Source organism: Parus major, chromosome 12 (genome assembly GCF_001522545.3).
Source record: "Parus major isolate Abel chromosome 12, Parus_major1.1, whole genome shotgun sequence".
Taxonomy (NCBI): Eukaryota; Metazoa; Chordata; class Aves; order Passeriformes; family Paridae; genus Parus; species Parus major.
The window spans coordinates 8,408,766-8,428,083 of record NC_031781.1 but is presented as its reverse complement, the minus strand read 5'-3'; the positions used below and the strand labels follow the sequence as shown (position 1 = coordinate 8,428,083).

Genomic DNA, 19,318 nt, shown 5'->3' with positions numbered 1-19,318 from the left:
GCTCTGCGCGGGCCCGCGCCGCCGCCCGGCCTTTATCCGCCGGGAGCGGCACGCCCTCCGCCGCATCAACCCCGCTCCCCGCCGCACCGGCCCGCGGGGGCCGGCCTGGGTTGGGTTGGGTTGGGTTGGGCCGGGCCGGGCCGGGCCGGCCTGGCCTGGCCTGGCCTGGCCTAGCCTAGCCTAGCCTAGCCTAGGATGGCGTGGCGTGGCAGAGCCCTTGATGAACGGGGGCCGCGCTGGGCCGACACTCACCTGGCCGAGGTGCCGGGCGGGGCTGGGGCGCGGCCCCCGGGCACGGGCAGGAGTGCAGCTGGACTGGAGCTAGTTCCCGGCCGGGGTGCAGACCCCTCGCCCCACAGACAAATGAAACCCGCAGTAGCAACAGGAGCGCAGCCCCCGACCCACCCGCACCACAGCCCCACGCAGGCGACACAGGTTAGGCTGCCAGCCGTATGCCGGCCACGGGTGGAGGCAGCCACGGCTGGGTGAGCCCTCGCCGGGCCTGCAGAGCTGTGCAGGGTGCCCGGCAGAGCCGGGACTCTGGGCTTGGTGGGATTCGATTCTGCACAGCCTGCGCCCGGAGCGGCTGAGGGTGCTCACACGCGATGCGATGTGGCAAAGGGACAGCAAACTCTGTGCCGACACACAGGATTTTATCGGCCATTTGAAAGTAATAGAAACTTCTAAAAGCAGTCAATTATGGTTCGAATTCTTGGGGGGTTCTTTGCTTCCCCCCCCCCCCCCCCACTTTTGTGGCTGGTTTTCTGGCGCGCCACTCCCTGCTGATATACAAGACTGTGACTTGCCGCTGACTCATTTGATGACAGCAGAGTCAATAGAACTACTCCAGCTGCCTTGCTGCATACTGAATTTTTGCAGGTCGCCGAGACATCTCATGACACTTCCTGGGTCTCTGAAAGCTGCGGTGAGCTGTCCCTGCGTGTCCCTATCCTGTGCCGACCCGATCATCCTCCCCTTGGGTGCAATCCAGCACGGACTTACGGTCTTGGCTTTGCTTCCAGGAGCTGCTCCACTGATTCAAGCAAAGTGTGTTACCTATTTACATCAAGGCTGCCACACTGAAAGGTGCAGGTGTCTATCAGAGAAAACAAATCCATTAAAACACAATCAATACAGTCTTATTTAATTAAATTACTATCGTCATTCTCAGGTAGAAAATTAGAATACAAATGTCCAATTATTTTCTTTTCAAGAGTTTTTTTCTAATCCTTCCACTAAACCATCACACCATAGTTTTCTCTCCAGTGACCTAATAGATTCTTCCCCCAGGCTAATTTATATTAGGTGCATTTGTTAACAATGGATTAAGAAAGAACCAGATATGAAGGTGAGGTAAAGTGAGAGTTATGTCTAAACTTCTATTGTTCCCTAATCAGCATTGCCTCCTGTTTTAAAACTATCAAAGAAATCAGAGATCAGATTTAGTATACTGAAATGTTGAGGTGTATCTCGTGGCACAGCAGCCACTGCCCTTTCCTCAAATTACAAAGCCAAGCAGCAGGAAGCTTTTATTATTCAAATAAAAACTGACATTAAGTGAGAGTTTTAATTTACAGCACAAAACTAGTGGCAGGGCATAGAGATATTGCAGTCAGGTACAGGCTGTGTCTCTGCGAGCAGCTCTGCTGAGAGCACAGGTTTGTCCAGCCCAGGGGAAAGCAGCCTGGAAACATGGAGCTGAGCCTTTTCTCAAGGACTTCTCTCCCATCATCCAGTACTTCATCTTTTAATAGATACTAATTGCTTATTGACTTTGGCCTGGGTTGGGACTCCTTAGCAACCATTCCACATCCGGATTAGCTGATTGCTTATAATATTTTTATTTCCGTTCCTTTTCACTCCCACACCTAGTAATGCACACGATTTAATATCATTTTGTGCCCATGCCATGCTGGAAGTTGAAGCTTCAGACACTGTTTTTTCTGTAACAAAGGCAGTGAATAGGAATCACACAGGAAAAAGACAGAATTCATATTAGGACCTCTATTTTTAACCGATGTATTTAGTTAAAATTTTCAATAAAAGTAATTTTTTCCATAGACCCAGCAAAGAAATTTTTCAGCCCAATGTTATACTGTGCAATCACAAGCTCTGCACACATAAGGACAGTGGTTTCTTTGAGTGGTTTTCCACCATTCCTTCCATCCATCCATCCATCCATCCATCCATCCATCCATCCATCCATCCATCCATCCATCCATCCATCCCATCAGAAGCACCGAGGCACAAAACCAGGTGTAAAGTGCTCAGCAAAGCTCCAGCACAGACATGCAAGCCCAGCTCACCCCATCAGACTCAGGACAAGTGGCACAGTCAGGGCTGTTGCTGTTGTGACCATGCAGGGTTGGTGGGGTACTGGTGGTCTGCAGTAGCCCTTGTCACAGCTGCCCTTCCCTGCACATCACAGGGCTTTTGATCAGAATTCAGCCTTTTGCATCCTGACTGCTTTCATGATTATTGAGAAACAAAGACTGCTTTATGGGAAGAGAATGAAAAAAGCAAAATAATTTCTGCTCCAAGGAACAGATCTTGTTTCGTTCCTTTCTTCCCAGTCACAGATGATCCTCACAGCTACAGTCTGATCAAGATTTCTGGTTGACAGGAAGCAGAGAGGCAGCCCCTGCCTGCATGGCACCCCATCGCCTGCACAGGTGACTGAGATCAGGAGAGGTGCCCTGTCTGAGACCTTCCTGGCCACAAATGTGATATCCAGCTGTGGCAGCAACTGCAGGGCTGGGCATCAATGCCTGGTCTTATCCACTGATGAGAGAGTCCCTCTGTAAGGCTCTGTGATCAGATTCCTCTTGGGGTCACATTTGACCTCAAAAACTGTATTTCCTTTGAAATGAAGTTGGAAGACAGTTTAACACAAGTGAACCTGTGTTTCATCAGGAGACAGAGAAATAAAAACAAGCTAAACCATGAATCTGTACTTGCTGGAATACCATCTTGGTACTGTATATTATTACAAATGAACTAATGTATGCCTTGCAGAAATACCTTATGTGCATATTTATATGGGTAGATATCTGTGTGGATCTATGTATATAGGCAGAAAGGGAGGGAGATTTTAGTACTGTGCTCTGGGGTGGATACTTTTTTCTTTTGATTTTTCCTGTATGACAAGGATCTTTCCATTCCATTCTTTACTTGCTAGATGCAGATACGAGGAAGGAAGAACACAGTCATTGCTTTCTTGGTTCTCTTTAAGCAGTTGTAAAAACACAGCAATTTTTTTTTTCACTGTTTTAAAAATACTCTTCCTCTATGGTAATTCACCACAAGGCTAAATTTAAAAAGACCCTGTTTAATTCAGCAGCAGAGGGCTTCCTTTGCCACATACTCACTGTTTTATCATGGAACTGCTCAGAATATTTGTGTTTGAAAATACAGCAAATACATTGACAAATAGAATAAACTGTAAGGGTAATTCATTATGGCATGCTCTATTTTTAGCAAAAAGTCACTGCAGAATGTCTCTCAAACCAGAATATAGCATTAAGTTCTCTGAAGTCACAGGGAGTTGCTTTGCTGACAAAAAAAATGAGGAGCACAATTTAAACTGTAAAGGTAAATAAAAGTTGGCTGGCCTTTGCAGGTCTGTTGCTGCTCTTTTTGGGATCATTGACAGTCCTTAATGGAAATTTAATCTCATTTATCATATCCTTGGGGACCCTGGAATGGTACCATGGGGCTCCACGGTGAACACTTGCCATTAGTTTTTTGGAGCATACTAACAGCAGAGGGAAATGGCAACTCTAACACTGGCTGTTTCATTAAGGAAAAGTCTGTTGAAGCCTGGTTTTGCAAAAGCAGAAGGGTGTGGGGAGTGGCAGCATGGGCCCTCGCTGACATCAGTGAACAGCGCATGATGGGGTGACTAATGAAGTCAGGTCTGTTTCAGGGTAATCAACTTATCACAGTCTCATGTGATGATATGTTCTTGGATTCCTCCAAGTCATGGGCTGTACATGAGAGAGCCCAGCCATTTGGAACACTGTACATGCTCTCTGCTTGATGCATTGTTCAGCAGCAGCTAGCTTTGATTGTAACAGGACAAGAATTGGAATTAATCTCAACTGTTAATCCAACATCTGCACACTTTGCTTGGAGCAGGAATCAGCCATGGCTGAGCATTCAGGCTGAGTCTTTGCAGGTAGAAGGATTTTTCTCTGCCCCTGGCAGGTCATGCTTTAGTTTTCACCTCTCTGAGGATCTGTGCAACAGAAATGTCACCTTTTAAAGATTTCAGGGGTGCTGCACAAGGAGCAATGACTTTTATTTTCCCCACGCTACAACTAACCCCACACAAGTGACTCTGAAGATGCATCAGATCTCAGCAGAAATGTCTGGTGAAAAACCAGCAGGATGCCTCCATCTTTTCCAAAGGTTTCTGTCAAAGCAGCAGTACACTGAAGGTTTTTACCCTGGAGCTGTCAGAACTTGTGAGTTGTCAGGGCAAAGGCTTGGAAAAAGAATAACTGGGCCATGGGCTATAGCACCCGGGTAGCTTTAGAAATTTATCAGGAGATTTTAAATATTTATAATTTTTTGGCACATAATAGCCTTATCCAAACACAGGACAGCATTGTGCATTAAAACAAAAGCCGTGCATAACAAATGCCATAAAATAAATTGTAGCATATTCAAGCCAGTGTGCAGATGCTAATCCTCACATCCTGCGGGGCAGCTCATCCACTAACCTAGCACCCAGCCAGTAACGCTGAAGATCCAGCAGCTGAGGCTCACAGTAGTTAAAGGTTTGCCTTTTCAGAAGCTGCAGGCAACGTAACTCGAAGGGATTTCATGACTAAGTGACCATAAATGGCATTGCTGCACAGTTGGCAGCATCAAGTCTGGTTCAGCATCACAGCCAGGTCCTCCCAGCCTCCTGTGTCAAAGGTTTCCAAACACACTGCACATTTTCTTCACCTGTTACCTATTTACTGCATTCTGAAAGATAATAGAAGTGTTCCTTCTCAATTGATGAAGTAGTCATTAAACCTCTCCTTTTGTTACCATGATCTCTACCAAGTGAAGCCAAACCCAGACAAGGTGTTCAAGTCAAAGCATGAATCAAATGGATTGCATCATATGGACTACATTTTCCTTATTCAGCAGCTCTATGGAAGGCAAAGAAGCTGTTCATTATACAGATATTGGCTAGGAACTTTGATACAACTTGTTCTGAGGTTTTGCATCTTCTGTTTTCTCCTCTGTTATCCAAGAAAGACAGTAATATAAGCGCCTGAAGCAGCAGTTCAGCCCAAATCGAACAGAGGGATGTCTTTAGGTAGAGAAATCTCTAGAACTATGCTGAAAAATAAAACTTGATCTAGAATTTGCATTGAAATTTATATTTGGAAAGTCTATTCAGGCAACAGTTACTTCTAGTAGCAGTTGTGTCTGGGGCAATTTTCATCTCTCTGTGTCTGGAAGAACATGGGTTTTCTTCTGCACAGAGTTCTTGCTGCATTATATAGGTGTATATATATGTCTTGCTGCATTATATATGTACCCAGAAGCTGAAACTCGTGCCAAATCCATCTGGCAAACAGTGTTTCGCCAGAACTTGCAGTGCTGCTTTTGCCTTGGGTCCCAGGGAGACTTGCAGCTGGAATTTAAAGGTCTGGTTTTGACACAGGCTGTAAACAGCCCAAGAGCAAGGCTGCTTGTGCTTTTTTGCTATCCTGAAATCAGAGGAGACAACTAAACTGAAATCCATCTAGCACATACTGGAAGAGCAAGGACAGGGCATTCCCTGGGAGTGTCTCATGCAGGAATTCACCTAATTTATTTGTCCAAAATACCCTTGCTGCTTGTTCCCATGGAAATGTTATGGAGGTCATCTCTTTTTCTTGGTTCATCTATTTTTCTGACCGATAAACTGCTGCAGGGTGTTTAATTTTACTTCTGATTTGTGAAGCTGATTTTAAATGAAAAAACACATATTCAAAGCCACATATAAGCATCTCTCTTTCCACAATCCAAATAAAGTTGTGTCAGTACCTGAGGACAATGCCTAGCAGTGCAAATGTCCCCACGGCAGCGCCTGCTCTCAGCCAGAACCTCCCCCCACCCCCAGCACCAGGAATGTGGTGATGGCTGCGCTGTGGGTGTCCGAGCGAAACACAGCTTACCCAAATAAATGTGACTTGACATATCAAACATGACGTTGAAAAATAATTTGAAATAGCAGCTCATTTTTAAAATAACTCAGGATCTGATTTCATGACCTGGGAAGTCAGATCCTATACAAACCCACACAATGCTCCAGTGTGCAGCTAATCAGGGCTTCCTGCCCCTAGCAGATACTGCAGGCACGGGCCTCATTAGGCATTTTCTCTGCTTGCTTCCAACCTTACTTACTGCTTGTGTTTGCACTCAGGGTAACCAGAGCTCTCCTCCTAAGATGATACACCCATTTTTCTCAGGGTTTGAATTTCTTTTTTTCTGCTTTTACTCCATGAGTTGGAGTTTGCAGGAGTGACAGTGTAAAGTTGGAATTAAGCATCTCACATCTGCCAGAGCTCATGGACTGCACAGAATTCCAAGTGTTTCCCAGTTACTCTTCAGGAGCTGTTGTAACCTGAGATACAGATGAATAGTTTTGTTTGACTTCAGAGGAGTAGCCAAGCTCCTCCTTGGGACAGCTGGATGTAGCATAGGAAGGAATGCTTTCCAGAGGAACAGCATATATTTTTTAAACAAACCAAAACTCTTCTGTGTGACATAAACAAAATTGTTGACCTATGTCCAGCCAAAGGGGGAGTTTGTTTGGCTCTCCTGGCACCCACCCCAGGATGCAGCAGTGGGGTGAGAATGCCAGTGCAAAGAGTGAGTGAAAACACAACATCCCAGCTATTTCAGAGGAAAGGCATGGCACTGTGGTGATCACTTCTACCGTCCCCACTGCAGTGTTCTCATGATGGTGAATAACTAATCCCAAAAGCACTTCTAAGTGGATCTGCTTTCTGCGAAAGGCTGAAGTCATGCTCCTTTCTCTTTTTTAAACATTCTCACAAAACTATTCCCAGAAATCTTGCATAAAAGAAGCCTTAAGTCTACTGACTCATTTGAAAGCTGCTTTATTAGCCCCTGCATAGGCTGATAAGCCTTGCCTGGTGCGTAAGGACATAAGGGCTGTACATTGTTCTGCTGCTCAGCTCAGCACAGTGCTGGCAGCCTGGGCTTGATCCAGCCAAGCAATTAGAGAATTTAACTTCCTCCATAAATGCTTGTATGTGTGAGGCCATGTGTTTGGGGGCATTCCTCTACTTGAAAGGAATCTAAGGTTTTAAACATATTGCAGAAGCAGAAGGAATGGCAGAGGCATCTGTGGACAGCATCACATTTATTTGGGTGAGAATTAGGAATAATAAAAGGTGGAAGAAAAGCACTTGGACCTGGCCAGCAGGCACCAGCCTCAAGCCACCCTTCCCCCTGCATAGTTGTTAGTCAGTTCTGCTATTAGGGAGCATATTGCAGCGTAACAATGTCCTGCAGCTGAGCTCTGCCCAGCAACACCCTCGAAGAGGAAAGGAGGGTGTGCGGGTGCAAGAAGCACCAGCAGGAGGGGGAAAAAGAAAGGGTGTTGCCGCTGTCCCAGAACAAATGGAAGACACCACCCCAGGGTGTTCAGGAGGAATGTGGTGGCTTGGAAAACACTGAGCTGTGTGTACCCTGCATGAACTAGGGGGCTGGGTGTCTGGGGACAGCTCAGCAAGGGTTTGTCCAGAGAAACTGTAGTTCTCAGATGGGAGAAAACAGGGCAGGTAGAAAGTTGAATGTATCACCCACCCCCTGGCACAAACAATGCCTTACCAATTCGAGGATGTTCTCTGCCTGTATACTTTCCCTGAAAAATGTGAGACTCCCCTGGGGGAATCCTCACTCTTTTCTGGCTCAACCTTTGGCTTGTAGGGCAAAACCTGCAATTCCCAGGTTCCTGCTTTTCTCAAAATGATGATTCCTGGATTTTGTGAAGCAGGCCTAAAATCACCAGCACAAAAGATTTAAGAAAAAAGGACTAAAAGGACTTCTCCACTACTAATGGGAGAAGATGGGATCAGAAAGGTGTTACTGGCGAAGCTAGCTGGGCAGCTGGCACCTCTTGCTCTTTGTGTGCCTGGCAGTCCTGAAATAGGAGGTAATACTGAGAATGAGCCCAGTCACAAAATGTCTAATTTAAAAGGACCAAAAATTAAAAATAGACCCTTTTCAATCAAGGAACTGTGTATTTCAAAGGGCAAATCAGCCACTGCAGCAGGTGGTGCTGCACTTCACATCAGCCATCTGGTACGGTACTCCAAGCAAGGAACCTTGTCTTTGTAAGTATTGTCGCTTCCCTACAGGTTAAAACACCAACCAAGAGCCTGGTATGACACAGAGGGGGAAAAACGGACCCCTGGCAAGCTTAGTCCTACTAACCAGAGTGAGCAAGAGCCAAATATGAAAGGGGAACAGGGTTGGAGCACGGTTTGAGAACTGTTTTTGAGAGTGGTCACTGTGCCTTAGTTCCAGCTGCCTCATTGCTGCAATAGTGGTTTTAGAGAAGGGGTGGGGGCAAGAGTGAGTTATAGATAGAGCAGCCCCAGGTAAGTGGTTTTATCTTTACAGCCCTGATGATAACATGGTTTGCAGCAGAATGCAGCAGACCCAATCCAGCCGGGGCCAGTTGTGCTATGTGGAAGCCCCAGAGGGCCCTGGCAGTGAAGAGGTCACCAGTGCAGGGCTGCAGGAGCTCTGCAAAGCTCTGGGTTATCACCACTGCCCTCTCAGAGGCACTGGATGTTTGCATAGGCACAGCATGGTGGCCACCCAGGTGCCTCTGAGGGCCCTTGTTTTCTTTTGACTTCTCTGAGGCTCAAGTCTGGGGAGAGAGATGGCAGCAGCTCCTTTAGGGACCAAAAACAGTCCCCAGATTGCAAGATGCACCAGGAGGGCCAGGTGCACCCACAAGAAGTCTCCTTCTCCTGCTCTCTGCACAGAAGCTGTCTTCTGGATATATATCCTCGTCGTTGAACTTTGTATGTAAAACTCTTCCTCTGCTCTGCATGGACTTTAGTTCCTTTGGCACAACCATCGCTGGCTGGCAAACACCTGGGATGACTGTGTCTTAAAGCATGGGGCTGAGTGGGGCGCATGCCAGCATACCTGTGCTATCTCCGTCTCTCTGGGAGGAGCAGGTGGGAAGACTCCACAGTGAAAGACTTCGATCCTGTGGCAAAAGCACCAGTTTGGCTGTTAACACACTGGTGTTGTTGGTGCTCAGCTGGCACAGGTACCGTGACACAGGCCAGAGCCCAGGAGCTCCATACAGATGGATGAGCAATTCCCTGTCCTGTGACAGGCTGATGTGGCCCCATAGGAGCCTTCCTCCTGCTCCTTTGCCAGCCTTGGCAGCCGTGTGCTGAGTTTTCTGCGGTTCTCACAGCAACTGCAACTTTTCCTTCTGCAAAGCAGAAATCCTGTCACAGGCTCCTTGACAGCAGCAAAGTTTCAGTAGCGAAGTGACAGAAGTTGACGAAGCAGCTGCAAACTGGTCAAGAACTGGAGAACGGCTTCCTTATCTGAGGAGAGGCAGGCCGGCTTCCCTTTCCAGCAGATCCAACCGCTCTGACAGCTCCTAAGAACACTGATGAAGCGGGCAGGGGATCTCTGCGGGCACAGCCCGGCTCCCTGCCCGCGGCTCCATGTCCCCGGCTCCATGTCCCCGGCTCCATGTCCCCGGCTCCATGTCCCCGGCTCCATGTCCCCTCAGGGCGAGCCGTCCCCACACAGCCCTTGGCACTGCTGCCCCCTGCCGGCCCATGGAGCGCTGCTTGGCCTTCCCCTCACGGCGGCCCCGCCGCTCCCGGCGCCGGACAAGCCCCAGCAAAACGCCTTATTGGTTTAATTTGATAAAAATCCCTACAAAAAAAATTCCCGCGGCGATGAAATCATGGAACCATAGAATCGCTTAGGCTGGAAAATCCCTCTAAGATCACCAAGTCCAACCGTTAGCCCAGCACTGCCAAGCCACCGCTAACTCATGTCCCTCAGTGCCACAACTACAAGGCTTTTAAACACCTCCAGGGATGGTGATTCCACCACTGTACTGGGCAACCCATTTCGGTGCTTGAAGGTGCTTTTAGTGAAGAATTTTTCCTTAATATCCAATCTAAACCTCCCTGGCATAACTTGGGGCTCTTTCCTCATCTTGTCACACCTGGGAGAAGAGCCAACCCCACCTGGCTGCAATCTCCTTTCAGGTGTTGAAGAGCCATAAGGTCCCCCCTGATCCTCCTTTTCTCCAGGCTAAACACTCCCAGCTACTGCCAAGGAGACTTGTGCTCCAGCCCCTTCCCCAGCTCCAGTGCCCTTCTCTGGGCACACTCCAGCACCTCAATGTCTTTTGTGTACTGAGGGGCCCAAATCTGAACCCAGGATTTGAGCTGTGGCTTCAACAGTGCCCAGTGCAGGGGGACAATCACTGCCCTGGTCCTGCTGGCCACACATTGCTGATACAGCCAGGATGCCACTGGCCTTCTTGGCCACCTGGGCTCATGGTCAGCTGCTGTCAACCAACATGCCCAGATCCTTTTCCACCAGGCAGCTTTCCAGCCACTCTGCCCCAAAATAACCCAAAGCCTGCACAGCTGATGGGCTCATTCACACTCCCCAGGCCCTGAGAACTGCAGTGGTGGGGTGGGAGCAGGGAAGGGGCTGTGCTGCCCCTGCTGCGGCCTGGGAGTATCTTCTCATGCCGCAGGAATGTGGTTATGTCATGGCGAGTCCCCCACACGCCCTGCTGCTGCCTCCCAGCCCGTTGCCGGCTGACAGCTCTGGGAAGCATCTTTACTGCTGAAATGGAAGCATAAATTTCTGCTGGCAGGGCTCCTGGCTGTGAAAACTTGTAAGCCATAACAACTGCTCACTGCGACAAAGTTACTCCGACATTTCCCATGGTCCTGGTCCCATCCCTCAGAGCTGGGGGCAGGAAGAGGGGGAAAAGGTTTTAAAAACTTTTCATTTTCCTTATGTAGTTGAGCGTTACCGGGGGCGATATTTCTGCCTGTGCATGAATCCTTCCTGCTGAACTCACAGGGCATGACGCACCCACAGGAGGGGAGAGCATGCCCGAGACAAGAGTGGCTGAAGTATGCTCCTGCTGAGCTGCTCTTTCTGAGGATTTGTATTTCTTTTTCCAGCCGAGAAGCTTTATTATTACAGAAAGAACATGAGATTTTTATGAGTGATTTTACAAATTAGTTTCTCAAATTGTTTGCAGCAGCACAAGAAATGTTGCAGTCATTAAAGTTCATAGAAAGTATCAAATGCTCCATCACCGCAAAGCTTTTCCTTGTGCAACAGAAACAAAGCAAAGTCGCCCCTGGCATGTTTAGACTCTGACTCAGAAATGCTGTTCATCACCTCTCCACCATAGCATAGAGCAACTCATCCTGCCCTTGTGCACATTGCTAGAGCGAGTCCAGAGCTGAACCAGCACAAACCCAGCTACAAACATGATTTTAAAAACAAACAACTAATTATTTCCATTCACCTCATTTAATTTGGGCTCATGCAGAAATGCTGTTCATCCAATAGTCCAAAATATGTCACGTATTAGGAGCTAAAGAGTCCAACCCAATGAATGAGTCATCACCCAGTGGATGAAATCCCATATCTTCATGGCTGCTCATAAATAAGACAAGCTCAACTTTATAGTAAGTCATAAGTAAACAATGAACTATATGAAAATCAGACTCAGCTGTGTTATAACTGCATGGGCACAGTGCCCAAACAGAAATGAAAAGCGAATGTGATACCATCAGTGTTTGGCTTTGGAGACTGAATTTGGGACTGAGACTCTTAAGAGGGGTTTTGATGCATGTAGCAGGGCAGTCGGACATGCAGGCCTTTGAGGCCACTGCAGATGCCTGTTTGCAATAAATAACACATTATCCTGGCCATTAGCACTTCTGAACCTCAGATTCCAATGGGCAGATTTTCTGAAATTATCACTTGATATCTTCTTGCAACAGCCCAAAATTTCCAGGCAGTGCTCTTGTGTCCTTGCAGCCTGCTCCTTCTTCAGTGCTCTCTCCTAGAGGGAAGTGAAGGGCAGCAAAACACTGTTGCTTCACCCTGAGATGAGCATCTCTAACATCCTGTGCATCCCTCATAACCATACCCTGAGTGCTGGGATGGATTCACAGAGCTGGCTGGAGTTTTTGATTTAATAACTATTTGAACCGGTGTTGTGAGAGAAGGCAAGAAATAGCAGAAAGTATTGATCAACCTCTATCTTGTTATAAAATTAAGAGCATATAAAACACAGTATTGAAATAACTGGAAGCCTAACCATACTGCAGCCCAGACAGCCCAGCAGAAGGACCAGGCAAGAGAAGATGTATTGATGGCACTGAGAAAGACTCTGGCACATGGTCATGAAGGAATCCTTCTGCAGCAGGGGCAGCTGAAGCCACCTCCAAGTTTGAGCTCCATTGCCACCCCAGGGCCCCGGCCACATGCAGCTCATGGGGGCCTGCAGCCAGTTTTGCAGGGGCATTTACTCCAATAAATAACACCTTTCTGCTCCTGAAAAAGATAACTGTCAAAGACTCTGGAAAATGTAGATTTCCTATTTGTATTCAGGTTAATGGTGCCAGTGGGATACAAAGAAGATCACAGGAAGCAAGTATTTGAATTTTAAGGAAATCCAGGATGTAGTTAGGTGTGCTAGAGGGTTGACAATCTCAAAGGATATTCTATTTTCATTAAACTGACATTGTGAAGGTAACCATTAATGGCAGAGCTGCTGTTGCCTGAAGAAGGTGCTCCTGAGATAGATGCCTGACAGAGGAGCCAGCTTTGAAGTCTTACAGGTCTGCATGGGTTTTGGGGTACGTTCTGAAGTGGAGATACCCTACTAGTCTCTCTCTGTAGCGTTCTCCTCTCAATACAGTAGAGCAGCTCAGGCTGCCTTTCAGATAGCAGTGAGGCCAAGACAGTAGCTGTCTGGCTATAGGAAGGGAAGAGACCAAAGCAGCTTTTCCCTGAGAGAGCAAAGCTCCAGCATCTGCCAAAGTACACAAGGACACAGACCGCCTTGTGGTTGTCCCTGCAGAACAGGGGCTGGGGCAGATGGGGATATCCGTTCTACAGTGATGTGTCCAGACATGGGGGAGGGCTTTGAGATGTGTCACAAGAATGAAAGCCCAGAAGAGGCCCAAGCCTGGTCACAGGCACTTGGGTTCATCCCAAGGGATGCAGGGTCTCATGCTGAGGAATGGGGCCTGACTCTCTTTCTCCTTCCTGCCCTGACATCACTGCATTTCTCTAAAAGGCTGAGAACAGTTGTGCCCTCTCAGGATTCCACAGATGATTTACAAGTCCTCTCAGGAGACTTCCAAAGAGCTCCTCTGGCTCCTTGCCTTCCCGATAGTCCTTGACCCAAGTGCTCTTTGCGTCAGTTCAGCCTGGGCAGTACCACAGCCTCAGCTCAGACTTTTCCCAAGAAAGATGCTCTGATCGGGGTAGTTTTATTTTTTCAACCCTTGGTACAGTTGTAACAGGGCAAAGCATGGTTGATATCCAACCAGAGATGTGACTGCACAAGCCCAGGTCACTACTCACTGTCCAAGCAGAGATCCTCTGTATACATTCTCTTTTTAACACTGGAAATTACTGTACTTTAATAAAGTTCTGTAAATGGATGAATAATTTCCACAAGGAAAGAATGTTAAACTTGCATTGGCACAATGTTACTGCTAATCAAGTGATCTTCATAATTCTCCAGAACAAGCAAAACTTCATATTTTCCATATGTAGCCATCTTTGTCACCCAAAGTACTTTGTATTCAATAAAAATACCAGCTTTCATTAAAGAAAAAAACCCTTTTGGTGCGCAATTTTTCTGGCATTGCATATCTTTGGTTCACTCACTCAACATGTTTAGAATTAAATCACAAAACCTTAACTCACCCTCTAATGATCTGTTTGTTTCCAGATTCATATTCCCACAATATGTTTGCTGACAGCAGTTGGGCTCTTTGACAAAAGTCAAGAAATTTTTCCCAACAATGTATATTTGCTTCGTTCTGGTGAATTACAGGGGAAGGGTGCAGGCTGTACAAGCTGTCACCAGTAACGTGACTGTAAGACTAAGGGTAATTTATTTAGTACAAGCTAAATGTTTATACTAAGTGTTCTTTGTTCCAAACATTATCACTTCAACATTGAGCTTTTTATTAAGAGAGTTGTGAGAAAGGTTGAGCCCTGTTTTGAAAGGATTTTTAAATTTAGCATCACTATGACTTGGAGCCAAAACCCTGATGCATATAGTTCTCAGGAGAATTATAGCAAAAAGCTGTTCCCCTTGGTTTCAGGCGCTTCTAAACTGTTCTTTTTGACTTTGTATTATGAGCTAGAACTGAATAAGAACAAACCAGTTCTTGAAAGGATATGTTGTTTCAAAATAAATCCAAAATCTTACACTCCAAATACTGTTCAATATGGTACTTTGATGTTATTGCACCTTATCCTTTTCTCTCACTCTTAAAATAATCCCTTCAAATTCATATCGATTGCACAAAGCACTTTGACCTCAACAGAAACAAAACACACTGGGATGAAATCTGGTCCTACCAATATTCCTCAGCCTTTCTCACCTGCCCACTGATGGATGGGGTCTGGAAGGTGTCCCCACCTTGGTGTCCACACACAGCTGCACTTCAAGCAACAACGACAAACAGACCTTCTTTAATAAACCAGTGACACCAGTTTATTAAACTGGTGATAAAGTGAAACTAAGTCTGTGATACTTGGAGAGCCCAGGATATTGTATCTTTTAAAAGTCAAGTGCAAGTTACTCTGTCAGAAGAGTATTGGACTTTGTCAGTAGCACGAATAATCTCATTCCATATAAACACACTTGAAAACTGCATCCCTGTATATTTGCCACTCAGAAAAGACAAAAAGAGAAAGGAGAGCAGTGTGGAGGATGACGACACAGGAAACTCACCTTGTAGCAAAGGGCCTCGGGATCCTGATCTGCTGCTGAGAAAGTCGAAGCCAGATGTGGTTTCGAGCTGCATGGAGAGAGCAATGTCAGAGGTGAGGGGTTTCCACTTCCCAGGGGAAAAGTGACTCATGGCAGAAAGCTGCAGCTAAGCAGCCACACACTAGGGAAATATATGTTCAAACAGGAGTAAATTGACCTTGTGAGCAACTAACTGTACCCTTAACTATCTCTTACAGTAGATCTTCCACCTCTCAAATGGAAGGAAGAATCAATGTCAGATTTTTCTCTAAAACACATGTAATTTAAATAGGAACAGTTGAAGCTGGTTGTCCCACCTTACATACTGTACTTCATACTAGTTCCTGTTTTCTTGGGAGCAATTCATCTTACGAACAGTGATTCCAAGCTTTACTCCTAGAAAGCATTAACAACTTAATATTACTTCCATTTTTACAGCAGCTAGAATTATCCTTGTTTGCTCATTGAAAAATATTTTACACACAGCAAATACAGTATCTCTGGGTTTAGCTGAAGAAAGGAAATCCTTTCTGCAGACTACCCTTTGGTCCCTGCTGAGTTGCCAACTCCAAAGCCTGCAGAGTGCCCAGCAGCATGCAAGGGTGTTTCTCTGGGGTGTGAAGCTGACCCTCCTACACATAACAGATTTCTGGCACGGGCATTGTTCTTTACCAGGGCCCTGTTTTCACAGGTATTTAATGAATAGGCTTTCAACTGTAAAAAACACAGGCTGAGATCAAGAAGGCAAATGACCTTTGTGCTTGTGATTGTATGATCACATAGTTACACTTATTTTCCTCATTAACATATAGGAATCCCTTTTTTGTTAATGCACTTTATTTAATTCTAATAGGCTTTTTGTTGTATTTAAAAACCTAGAGGAAAACAGAAAAAAAGTCCCATTGTTCTCCCACATGTTTGTTTTCACTACAACTACTAAGAGGAAAAGCCCTTTACAAAAACAGGATACAGCAGACTTCTCTATGCTGTGCCCTCCCGCCCCCCGCCAATGATGCTGAAAGCCATAGCATCCAGCATCCCTTCGCAGCAGTCCTAAGAGACAAATCACCAGGGAACCATGTGGTGTCACCCGCATCAGGTGCTGCCTGGCCCCAAGAGATGCTCCAGATCTCCCATGGGTCTCAGTGAGCAGCCACAGGATGTCTCTGGGGTACCCTCAGGAGTGGGGCTCCCCACTGCATTTCTACTAATGACTTTTCAGAGCTCCTTTCTTAATGTATCCCATGGCCTTGTTCCCCCCTCTTGGATTATTGCTTCCCCTGATGGATTTTTGGTCAGTCAGCAGAGGGGTTCCTGGCTGTGCCAGCAGCCCTCAGGAATGGCCAGAGCTGAGACAGGGGAACTCATAAGCTGCACTCACTGCAAAGCACATTCCTGTGGGCTGCTGTTAAGAAGATAATAAAAATTGCTGTTTTCTTTCTCCCCACACGTTAGCATTTGGAAGAGTTCATACTTCCAAAGAATAACACTGACTTGTTCTCCGTGATATGGAAGAATAAATCAAATGCAATTACCAGGAGACCAGCATTTCTGTAATCAAGAGCCTCATCTCTGGCCAGAAAGTACCTTGGGGGAATTGAGTTCTAGCGACTGGGAGGCCAGTAAAGAGCAATTTGAGCTTTTCTGACTGAAATGTGGTGACTGCACTTCCATTCGCCTGGGCAGAAATTACCTCTCAGCAGCCTGGCAACCTCCTTCAAACACCATCCAAAGAGCATTTCAGTTTAAAAAAGTCTCAAATTTTAGGGAAATGTGTCTTCTGATTTCTTTCTAAGGAAAAACATAAATGCCATAAGGGGTGAGGATATTCTTGCAATGAAGGGAACAGAATACTACTTCGGTTTTAGTTTTATAGGATTGTGGTTCTACCCATTTTTCTTTTAGTTGTGTTAATTAAACCTTGTTTCTTCACGAGAAATTATCTTGACTTTTGATTTAACCATGCTTTCTGAACAAGAGAATTCTATAATGCAAAATTATTACATTACAATGTAAATTGCATGGGAACTGTTTATGCAAGTCCTTAGGTAAAACAATACCACTTTATTACTACAAAATAAACTTTCAGATTACTGACACTTTGTCTTTGAACCAGAGAGTCTGCTATGGCTCAATAAACTGAAGAGCCAGGGAGACAACTTAGCACAACAGGCTATGCCTGATACTACTTAGAATCAGACCACAGTGTTTTCAGTTCAAGTGGAAAAAACCCCAATTTCCACTTATATCAAAATCTTTCATTGTTTAGAAACCGTAAAGTGACATTGGCTGCTTTTTGCATTTATTGGTAAATCTCTGACCATCATCAGAGGACAGGATTAAATAATGCAGATGTCATTCCTTCCTCATCAGGGAGAAATATAACCACAGTGTTCTCCCTTGCTGCACGCAAGGAGTTCAACTACAAAACTATGCTTTTCCCAAACTTTCGGTATCTGCTGACCGGGTGTCCCAAAAGGCAAGAAATCACAGTTCCCCATGCAGTGTCGGGACACGATCACTTTGAGCAACTCCTTTTCTGAAAGCAGAACAGGGCAGTCCCTCCATGCCACAGACCCTCACTCCGTGCCAGCGCCCTCTGGCCCGTGCCGGGTCCCTCCGGAGCCCAGGGCAGGTCCCACATGGTGCCCAGCCACGCCGCCCCTCACACCTACCGTCCGCTGCTCCCCGCGGCCCCACCGCGCCGATGGATGGATGGATGGAACTGCCGGCCTTGGCTGGGAGCTGCTGCTGTCCCAGCAGCGGGAGGTCACCAGGCTGCTGGTCTGATCTTCAGCTCGCTTTCCATCTGAAAAGTTTAACTCCTTCACGCCCTGAAAGGCACAATATCAGCAATACTGCGGCGCTGCGCTCATCCCTTGCCAGGGACTCTGGGCACACCCTTGTTCTGGCCTGCTGAGAATGAGGACATGCACCTGAGAGAAACCAGGATATGGGGGGGTCGGCATGGGCAGTTTTGCTCTGAGACTTGGGGGTGAGTGTGATACAAATAAGTCCTCGATGAGATCTTCCTCTTAAAAATGTACACCCCTAAGCCCTGTCCTGAAGTCTCCTGCATTCCCACACATTCCTGTGGCTGCCAAATCCCTGCTGGGGACCCCAGGGGCTAATACTTTGGAAAGGAAGGGGAAAACCTTTGACAGCACTTTTTTCCATCTCACCAAGCCCCTGGGAAATTGAAGGGGGTGGAAATTGCTTCTGGCAGAGGAGATACCCAGATCTGAAAGGCCACACTGGGAAGGGGCCTCAAAAAAATTCCAGCCCTATTCCTGTTGCCAGGAAACCCCCGCCATCCATGGGTACCCATGTCCCTCCTTGCTTTGATCAGAGAGGGGTTCCCGGTGATGGGGTTCTGTGGTCCAGCTCAAGATGGCTGTGCAAGAGCATGGGTAAAAAGTTGTCTCTGCTTTTCCCTGACAGCCAACTGGGTTCCCAGCTCTCTGCACACCAGCCCTAGGCCCTGTATGTGGCACTAGCAGAATGTATAGGACAGAATAGAAGCAGCCATCAGGAACTCCAGCTGCTGCTTTTTCCAGGAAGATGTTTAAAATGGTTACGTGATGATGTCAACCCTAACCTCCATGTTCCTCTTGCACTCCTCTGCTGTGTGACTATTGAGCAATGGAAACATTTTCTGGGTTTCAAGGCACTGAGTCCTGTCCCACATCTCTGGCTGTGGGCTCACTCTCACCCTCAGCCACCACGCTGTCCTCTGCAGCCTGTTCAGATCTGGCACATGGGGAGTTTTAGGCTCCTGCCCCTCCAGAAACTAAGCTAAATCTGGCCCCATGCAAGGCTTCTTCAAACACCACTTGCTAGGCATAAAATCATGGCTCAGTACAAAAGCCCACTCTTGCTGCCACACACAGGCTGTCCTCTTGCCCAGCTGTGGTGGCAGTCACAGGAAAGGGACAGGTGTAAATTTACCATCCTTGTCCAAAGGAGGATGTGCCAGGCAGGCAGCCTGCAGGATGTCACAAGAAAGGCCACATGTGGCAGGGACAGGAGCATTTCAGGGGGCCAGCAGGAAGGTAGCAGGTCCAAACTGTGTTGGAGGTTTTCTACCCAGGGTGTTGCAGTGCCCTGTGGGCACAGCACTCACTGGCCCAGGTGCACTGGCACTCGCCATGCTGAGCCCAGCTGCTGCCCACCCCTGCTCAACCTCTGTGTCTTTCCCAGTGCACCAGCCCACACATCCGCAGGGACCCACAAGGGTTCTTGTCACTGGCAACAAAGTGCTCCCAGAAAACA

General features: G+C 46.9%; 2 long non-coding RNA genes across 2 annotated transcripts; one reads left to right on the top strand and one right to left on the bottom strand.

The window, feature by feature from the left end:
- The first annotated feature begins 14 nt into the window (after positions 1-14).
- On the top strand, positions 15-2,947 carry LOC109022859. The gene is made up of 2 exons (XR_002002231.2): positions 15-435; positions 880-2,947. It is a non-coding gene; the product is annotated as an uncharacterized LOC109022859 (long non-coding RNA).
- LOC117245029 lies at positions 1,011-17,982 on the bottom strand. The gene is made up of 3 exons (XR_004499162.1): positions 17,722-17,982; positions 15,029-15,095; positions 1,011-1,096 (listed from the first exon to the last, which is right to left on the bottom strand). It is a non-coding gene; the product is annotated as an uncharacterized LOC117245029 (long non-coding RNA).
- Positions 17,983-19,318: the final 1,336 nt, after the last annotated feature.